This window comes from Prionailurus bengalensis, chromosome D2, assembly GCF_016509475.1.
Source record: "Prionailurus bengalensis isolate Pbe53 chromosome D2, Fcat_Pben_1.1_paternal_pri, whole genome shotgun sequence".
Classification (NCBI taxonomy): Eukaryota; Metazoa; Chordata; class Mammalia; order Carnivora; family Felidae; genus Prionailurus; species Prionailurus bengalensis.
This window is the reverse complement of record NC_057351.1, coordinates 46,138,987-46,148,909: the sequence shown is the minus strand read 5'-3', so window position 1 is coordinate 46,148,909 and position 9,923 is coordinate 46,138,987. Positions and strand designations below refer to the sequence as shown.

General features: G+C 44.2%; 1 pseudogene; it reads right to left on the bottom strand.

The window, feature by feature from the left end:
• Positions 1 to 5,910: 5,910 nt before the first annotated feature.
• LOC122493655 lies at positions 5,911 to 6,027 on the bottom strand (annotated as a pseudogene).
• Positions 6,028 to 9,923: the final 3,896 nt, after the last annotated feature.

Below are 9,923 nucleotides of genomic sequence, written 5' to 3'. Positions count from 1 at the left end.
CCTGAGCCGAAGTCAGAAGTTTAATGGACTGAGCCATCCAGGTGCCCCCAAGAAGCAGACTCTTAACTATAAAGAAGAAACTGCTAGTTACCAGCGTGAAGGTGGGCAAGAGGATGGGAGGAATAGATGAGGATGAAGGAGTGCACTCGTCCTGATGAGCACTGGGTATTGTAAGGAATAAGTGAATCACTATCTTGTACACACGAAACTAATATAACACTGTATGTGTTAAATAATAAAATAAAATAACAGAAGGACAAAAAAAAAAGGAAATTTTAGAACCAGAAAGTATATTTGAAATGAAAATTTGGGCCAACAGCAGAATAATGGTTGCAAAAAAAATGAATGAAATTTAAGACCAATCTATAGAAATGATTCGATTTGAGGGGCGCCTGGGTGGCGCAGTCGGTTAAGCGTCCGACTTCAGCCAGGTCACGATCTCGCGGTCTGTGAGTTCGATCCCCGCGTCGGGCTCTGGGCTGATGGCTCAGAGCCTGGAGCCTGTTTCTGATTCTGTGTCTCCCTCTCTCTCTGCCCCTCCCCCGTTCATGCTCTGTCTCTCTCTGTCCCAAAAATAAATAAACGTTGAAAAAAAAAATTAAAAAAAAAAAAAGAAATGATTCGATTTGAAAGAGAGAGGAGAAAAGATTGAAGAAAAATAAAAATGCACTCAGTTGCCTTTGGGATAATACTAAATAGTATAATATATGTGTAACTGAAGTCCCAGAGGGAAAGAAGGGAGAGAAGAGAGTAGAAAAAATATGTGAAGAAATAATGTTTGAAATGTCCCGAGTTTATTGAAAAGTAACAAATTGCAGGTACAATAGGCTTAGTAAACCCCAAGCATGACAAAGCGGAAAGAAAACCACCTTTAGGCATGTCATAGTCAGACTTCTAATGATGAAAAACAAAAAATTATTTTGGGGTGCCTGGGTGGCTTGGTCAGTTAAGCATCCAACTCTTGATCTCAACTCAGGTCTTGATCTCCAGATCTTGAGTTCAAGCCCCACATTGGGCTCCATGTTGGGCGTGGAGCCTACTGAAAAAAAAAAAGATTATCTTTAAAAACAAAGAAAAATAATATTCCATATGGGGGAACACCACTTCAGGCAGATGTTTTGTCAGAAAAAAAAATGGGAGTCATAAGACAATGGAAAAATATCTCTAGCATGTTAAAAGAATAGCAATTATTAACTCATAACTCAAGTTAATAACATCCTCGAAAAATGAGGATAAAATAAAGTTATTTTCAGATTACTGACACCTCAAATCACTCATCTCCAGAAGACTTGTACTACAAGAAATTCTCTTTTTTTTTTTACTGGTTATTTTATTTTTGAGAGAGAGAGAGCAAGGGAGAGGCAGAAAGACAGGGGACAGGGGATCCAAAGTAGGCTCTGTGCTGACAGCAGAGAACGTGGTGTGGGTCTCGAACTCATCCACTGTGAGATCATGACTTGAGCTGAAGTTGGACCCTTAACTGACTGAGCCCCCCAGATGCCCCTACAAGAAATTCTAAAGAAGGTTTTGGAGCCTAAGGGAAAAGACACCAGATGGAAATGTGGATCTACAGAAAGCAAAGAAGAGTACTGGTAATGGCAAATATAATCAAACGATTTACTTTTTCTTGTCTTAATTTCTTTAAAACACTAGGACCGTTTATAACAACAAAAAAATGTAACACTGTACTTCGGAGTGTATCCCGTACATGCATGAAATATACGGCAGCAATCCCACAAAAGATGACTGAGTAAATAGAAACATACTGTTGCAAGCTTCTCACATTTTACGTGACATAGTGGTTTATTAACTCTGAGTAATAACAAATTTGTGGCAAGTTAAGGATCCATATTTTATTTATAGCTTTGCGACCAAGATACCAGGAAAGTCAATGCTCAGTTCTAATCAGCAAACACACTGAGCATCTATTCTGTGCCAGATCCCAGTTAGACTCTGGAGAAACAGGTGAGTAAGGGAAGCTTCTGTTAAGGTTATTTCCTACAACACTTATTCAAGTGGGAGGGTGGTTCTCCTTCAGATTGTGGTTCTGGAACACAATGGTCCAGAACTTGGTCCTTTAAAGTCTTGTTGTCATCTGCACCCAATCAGCAAAACAGGAGGGCGAATGGACAAAGCACATCTCCGCTCACAAAAGCCCAGCCTGTAAGTGGCATGCCCACTTGGGCTCGAATTCCATTGTAATTTCATGGCCACAGCTAATGGCGAGGAAGGCTGGGAAGTACAATTCAGCCATGTGCCGGCCTTAATCCTGTTATTAGGAGAGCATACATTTTGGTAGGCTATCAGTCTCTACCATACTCTCTTCAGAGAGCTTATGATCTACACTGAGGACAATAAACAAAAAGGTTGATAATATTTTCCTGACTTTTAAAATAAATCATGTTAATTTTATACACGATGCAAAAAAAAGCATAAAGAATACAGAACAAAATGAAAATCATTAATATCCTAAATACCATAACCCGCAAATCAATAACCCATGTGAGAATAACATTTCATTTTTTCCTGTTTACCAAAATATATTTCTTTCATCTTAATTTTTTTCTTAAATTGAAAATCATGCCATAAATTCTGCTTCATTACATGTTGGGAATTTTTTTTTTCTCTTAATTCATCATAAACGACTGTCCCGTGTTGTTATTATAATGCATTTTTTTACATGAAATTGGAATCAAGAAGAAGGAAGGCTGTTTATACAGCAATGGGACATTTTTTTTTAATATTTTTTTAACGTTTATTTATTTTTGAAACAGAGAGAGACACAGCATGAACGGGGGAGGGGCAGAGAGAGAGGGAAACACAGAATATGAAGCAGGATCCAGGCTCTGAGCCATCAGCCCAGAGCCTGACGCGAGGCTTGAACTCACGGACTGCGAGATTGTGACCTGAGCTGAAGTCGGACGCTTAACCGACTGAGCCACCCAGGCGCCCCAGCAATGGGACATTTTTTTAAACCTAGAGAGAAAGCCACGTCCTGAAACCTTCACATTCCCTGTGAGGATTAGGATAAACTCCAGAAAAAGAGAGGGAATGCAACCAGCAGGCGGTACTTTCTTGGAGATGGAGAACATGAGTTCTGATGTAACTGGGAAATAACTCCACCAGACACCTGGAGCCTGAAGGAGTAATGATGAATGCTGTCGGCGACAGGAGGAGACGTGGAGAGGGACAGGCCACCGGAATGCCGTAGATGGCCAAATACATTTTTTAATTTGCAAACCAGCTGGAAGGTAGAACTGACAACTCCCGTGGGCATTTTGACACGACACTCAGCAGGAGCCCACTGAGAAGATAAAGAACCAGAAGCTATCATTTAGTCAAACTTGGGCCATCCAGCCCACTTCAACCAGCATGATGATTTCCCAGGACCGAGTCCTAAGTTTGGTTCTGCAGGCACAAATAATAGATAAGAATGTCTTCCTCATGGAGCTTTAAACCCAAGAACAAGTCCTTTAGGTTTAGCTCATATATTTTTGGTGGAGGAGAAGATATAGGCATCACTAAGGATGTGATCTTCAGTAAGGCACTAGTCAAAATCTCTTACGATCTCCACTCCCATTTACCTCACAGCTGTCTCCTCAACACCGCCATATGCCTGATACTGTGCAAGATGCCTGGGGGGTGATAAGATCCGGTCTGTCTTTGGGAAATTCACAGACATCACACACACCATGCACAGCCACACACCTGTCATGCCCAAACGGTTTTATTTTAGGGAAGTAGGAATAAACAGCTGAAAGCTCAGTTTAACACTGAGTGCCTTTATGCTCTGCCACCACAGATGTGGCGTTGACAGAAATTAGGTCTTCCCTAAAGAGGCTCGGCTTTGGGGGAGATCTCATGAGACCAGAGAGAGGATATCAGTGAGGAGCAGGCTTAGCAGGGGAATGGAGTGCGGTTTCTGGCAATAAGGAAGGTGAGGGGATGTTTTGAAAAAAGATGCATGGGAAACAGAGCCTTTTCAGGAAGGGGTGCTGGAACAACCTGGATATCCATGATGAAAATACATCATTCTTGACTCCTGCCTCACAACATATATGAGAGAGAAAAGAAAGAAAGAAAGAAAGAAAGAAAGAAAGAAAGAAAGAAAGAAAGAAAGAAAGAAAGAAAGAAAGAAAAGAAGGGAGGAAGAGAAACAAAAGAAACAAAAACAAACAAAACACAAGATTTCTTAGACTGAAAGAGCTAATGCTATAATGCTCCTTAGAGAAAACATTAAAAAATATCTATGGGCCCTGGAGTAAGAAAAGGTTTCTTGGACAGGTCACAGAAAACAGTAACCATAAAAGAAAAGATTGAGAAATTAGACTTCATCAAAATTAAAATTTTCTATTTTTTTTTTTTTAGTTTACTTATTTTGAGAGAGGGAAGAGAGAGAGAGGGAGAGAGAACAAGACCAGGGGAGGGACAGAGAGAGAGGGAGAGAGAGAATCCCAAGCAGGCTCCATACTGTCAGTGCAGAGCCCGATGAGAGGCTTAAACTCACGAACCATGAGATCATGACCTGAGCTGAAATCAAGAGTCAGAAACTTAACTAACTGAGCCACCCAGGTGGCTCAAAATTAAAAACTTCTTCCAATCCAAAGGCATTGTTAGCAAATGAAAAGGCAAGTCATAGGCTGGGATAAAATATTCACAAAGCATATATCTGACCAAGGAAGGATCCTGAACATATAAAGAACTCCAACAAATCAATAATTAAAAAATATACAACCCAATAAAAAAAATGTAAAAAAGACTTATACAACCAAAAAATGTGTAATATATAAAATATATACATATATGCATGTATATACACAAATATATATATATATATATGCACATACATACACACACACACAAATATATACAAATGGTCAAAAGGTGCTCAATATCATTACTTATCAGGTAAGTGGAAATTAAAATCACATTGAGATGCCTCAGCACACCCACTACAATGGCTAAAAAAGATTAATAACACCAGATAGAGAGATTTGGAGGAACAGGAATGCTGGTAGGAATGTACAATAATACAACTACTTTTGTAAACGGTTTAACAGTTTTTTATAAAGTTAAACATACACTTACGTGACTCAGCAATGCATTCCTACCTACTTATCCGAGATAAGTAAAAACACATGTCCACATAAAACCATGCATGAATATTCATAACAGCTTTATGTATGATAGCTAAAACCCAGAAACAACCCAAATGTCCACCAACTGGATAATGAGTAAACAAATCATGGTATATTTGTACAATAGAATTCTGTTCAACAATGAAAAGGTCTGCTATCGACACACCCGTCAACACGGATGAATCTCACAGACATTACCGACTGGATGGAGTGGCACACAAAAAATACATATATTCTGTGATCCTATTTATGTGAAAAATAGCCTATGTTAAAAAAAAAAAAGATCAGAGCACTGGTTGCCTCTGGGAATGAGATACTGACTGGAAAGAGGCACAAAGGAACTTTTGGAAGTGACGGGAATATTTTATGTTTTGATAGAGGTTTGAGCTACAAAAGTAGAGCATTTTGCAAATATACATAAAAATATACACGCATAAAATTTTACATGAAAAAACTATAAAAATAATTAAGGAAGCAATAAGATATAAATGAACCAAAAACGGCAAAATGTCGATCAAGGTTGACGTTGAACCACGGGCACATGGGTTCATTATATTATTTTATTTGTGTATATTCAAATATTTTCCATAATACAACTTTTTTAGAAGAAAAAGAAAGCAAGCAAGAAGGGAAGGCTAGGTCCTCCACAAATCAAAATATACTCTAAATCTTCTATCATGGAAACAATGTTCTCATGGGTAAATAGAGAAAACAGTGGAACAGAAGATCCAGAAAAAGCCTCAATTACACGCGCAAATTTAGTGTCCTCAAAGGTGACATCTCACATCAGTGGAGAAAGGCGAACTACTAGTAAGTGCGTTAGACAACTGGATACAAATATAAGAACAGATACTACACTCGATCTTAGCCAAAAAAGCCGAGAAGCAGTGGATAGAAATAGAAGAAAAAAATAAAATTTGTTCATTTCTCACAACTAAATAAAAGCCAAATGAATCCATTGTTTACATGCAAAAAAAAAAAAAAATTAAACACATGCTAAAGAAAGAAATAAAAGGGTTCACAGAGCATCTGGCAGCTACCAGTGGGGACATAGCTCTGGAGAGGTGGCCACAACACAGGTCTGTCCCAAGGAGGTGGCAGGCTCGAGGCAGGGACACAGACCTCTAGTGAGAGCCCAAGGAGGGGCCGACGGGAAGAGCTAGGATTCCAAGAGCAGACAGAGCTGAGCCGTGGGGCGTGGGGTCCCAGAGGCTGCCTGCAGGCTGGGGAAACCAGGAGAAACAAAAGTAAAGCATGCATTCATTTCACCAGTGCCCGTGGCCAAATCGTGCAAGGAGTGACTGCCCTCCGGTCATCACATTAGGTCAACCACTGCTGCAGCCTCTGGACTGAGAGTGAGGAGGAAGGAAGGGGAGGGGACGGAGGAGGAGAGGAGCACACACTGTATTGCTGTGGCACCCAGAACAACCGCGGCAGGCCCAGACTGAATCTTGGACATGGCTGGCAGCAGAATGATGGTGTGGCAGGGCCACAGGGGAGGAGGGTCGAAATGGTGGTCCTTCCAAAATTCTACCTAATCCAGGAAGGGCTGCTTTTCCTGGGCCACAAGGGACCCTTACTGGGTAGAGAGAATTTGCCCGCAGGGAGGTCCTGAGAAGAATTTACCTTGGCACATCAAGCTCCTTGAAGACAGTCTGTCCCACAGAGAGGATGGGCATACTGGAAGCTGGCTAAGAGAGGGCCAGGCCAGGAAGCAGTGGGCAGCAAGGCAGAGACATCCAGGGGTCAGGTGGGAATGTGTGTGAGGCCGCGTTCCCAGGGCAGGCAGGGCGGGGTGGGGGAGGGGGGGGGAGGGGGTCTGGACAGCGCTGCGCGCGGCTCTCCCGGCCCGTCACCAGGAAGGTGAGGGAGGGAAAGCGGCACCCAGGGACTCGCTACGCACCCTCCGAGGCCTGGCTGTGAACCAGAACTGATTCCCTGGGGCAAATACCGAATGAGGACAGCCACCCCCTGGCAGTGGTGCCACCATGCCTTTGACCTCTTGGAGGAAGGCCAGGGTCAGAGAACAGAGACACGGTTTCTGGAGGCAGACTTTTCTCCCTTGTCCTTAGTGAAGTAAGGTCTGGATGGGAGGTGTATCCTCGGCCCCACCATGCAGGAGCCTGGTCGCTTCCTCCACATTCCTCACTGGGTAGGCTTTTGGCCGGAGGTACAGAAAGTGAGTGGCTGGCTTTGCCAGAGCAAGCAGGATGTGCCGTTCCTCTTGTCCCTGCTTCCTGCCGTCTGTATCATTCCACCTGCGGGACTCTCGCCGGCTCCTTCCCTGGTCCACAGCATCCATGGTGGAACAGAGCCGTGCATGGCTCCTGAATACCATCTCTCACGTGAGGTCAGCCTCCCAGAGACAGATGTTCCCGAACCCTCACACCTCCATTTGAATCAGTGAACACCAGGACCAACCAAATGTGGGATGGGATCTGGAATTGACTGTGATTAGGTCACTGTGGGTCACTATGGGTCAGTCCCCCAATCAGAACTATCACTGGTGGCTCACCCTGGGCAAACCTGGCTGTCTGGGCTGCAGCCGCATGGAAGGCTGGAGTGGGATGGGTGCAGGGAAGGCTGTCTGATCCTGCGTCCTTACAGCTCAGACCCAGCCAGATGCTCATGCCCCAAAGAGGTCACCTTACAGCGATCGCTGCAAGGCAGCTAAGTACATCCTCTCCCGGAGCCAAAGGAGACAGAAAGGAATGCGGGTGCTTTGAACGAGATGCTGCCATGTTTGACCCTGGAGGAGGGGAGAGGGAGCCAAAGGCCTGGGAGGCTGGGGTTGGAGGGTCCGGAAAGAGCTAAGTGAGGTTAGGATCACTATGCAGAGAGGCAGAGTGGAGCCGAAAGAGCAGAGTGGCCTAGCTTCCGTTCTCAGAAGCTTGGTCAAGGTTAGATGCCTCTGTGGAGGAGTCTCCCTCCCAACTCCCACCAAGATGCACCGAGATGATGGGAAGGAAGGGAGGCGCCTTTCTCCGTGTCCCAAGGCTGTTCTTTGGGTCCCGCATCCTTTGTCACAGGGTAGAGCCCAGGTCCTCCACAGCCATCCTGGGGGCCTCGGTGCCTTTGCACAACCCATTCTGGACAGTGGCCTTTGGGGACAGGGAAGCAGCAGAGGCACTGCAGGTGCCGGCTTCATGCTTCAGCAACCACTTTGCCAGCTGGCCTGTGGCCCCCATGAGCCTCCGCTCAGGCGTGGCTCCCGGACACGCCCTGCAGAAACAGAGCAGGAGGTCAATGTGAGCTTTGAACATCAACAGAAGCAGGGTTGCCACAGACCCCATCGGAGACCCAAAGCCCCTGTGCTCGGGGAGGAGGCTGTGGGGCCGTGACACCCGCCCTCCCGGGAGCACCGTTCCCAGCAGGCATGAGGCCTGACAGAGGAAAGGACTGGTCACAGGCTGCTGGGAGGAGAGTGGCAGGGAGCAGGCAGGAACGGTGATCTCAGGCACATTATTTAACTACACTGAGACTGTTCCGCCATCTGAAAATGAAGAAAATGCAGCTGTTTCATACAGATTTTGTTTTAATGAGAAGTACATAGAATAAGTGTGTAAAGTGTAGGTAGGGCACCCTACACTTGTCAACAGAGTTCTGCTTGGGGGCATTTCCTGGGCGAGGTTGGTGGGAGGAGAAGGGGGTGATGCCCTGGCCAATATTGGTTTAACTATTTCAATCCTTTGCTGCAGAGAACAGGAACTCGCCAACTTAAGCCACTAAGCTGTAGGACTCTGAATAAGATGTCTAATCTGCCTGGGCCTCCCGCTCCATTATACATAAATTTAGGGTAATAGGGATTAAATAATAAGAATGTTGGGGTGCCTGGTGGGAGCTCAGTGTGTTAAGTGTCCAACTCTTGATTTCGGCTCAGGTCACAATCTCACAGTTCGGTTCGTTAAGATCGAGCTCCGGATCGGGGCTCTGTGCTGTCAGCACAGAGCCTACTGGGCATTCTCTCTCTCTCCCTCTCTCTCTGCCCTTCCACTGCTCACGTGCCTATGTTCTCTCTCTCTCAAAACAAATAAATAGACATTTTAAAAAAAGAATGTACCATCTGGAAAAATGCAATGTTTAGCACATTGTGAATATCTGTGGTGCAAACAAGCACAAAATGTGACCAGTCCCCAGTGTAACCCCAGAATTCCCCTGGCTGGCCGCAGGGAGCTGGAGAGCCAAGGGAGGTGGAATTCAAGATGAAATGTGAGTGCGGGCCTTTCAGGGTATTTGCATATGTGGTCGAAAGCAAAATACACAGTAAAAAAAGATTCCTGCAAAGTGTATATACTTCCAGGCTGAGGAAGCAGAAGTTACTTTTTTAATAGCGATGTGGGTTTGTTTTTTTTTTCACTTACAAAATTATACCTGAACATGAAAGCCAAATTCAGCTTCTAAGAACCAAACGCTGGCTTCTCTTTTGCCTGTGATCAAGTTCACCTTTGCCCAAATAATCGCTCAGAGTGATTTCTTGTAGATCTTCTCATGGTTATACCATTACAACTTTAGCTCACACTTTTATTTTAGGATTAATTTTAGACAGCGCCTTTAGACATTCAGAAGTGAAAAACAAGACAATTAGCATGCTTCCCCTATTGTCTTCTTCCTCTCTCATACGCCTTCCTGATTCATATTATATTTTTATTTTCTTCTTCTAGCCGCTGCCTTTCCAACTTTGTTCATCATATTTTTATATGTCCCTCCGGCAGTTGCCTTCATGAGTTTCAGGACATGTTCACTCCTCTATGCACTAAATTAACACAGTACTGGCTGCTATGGAAG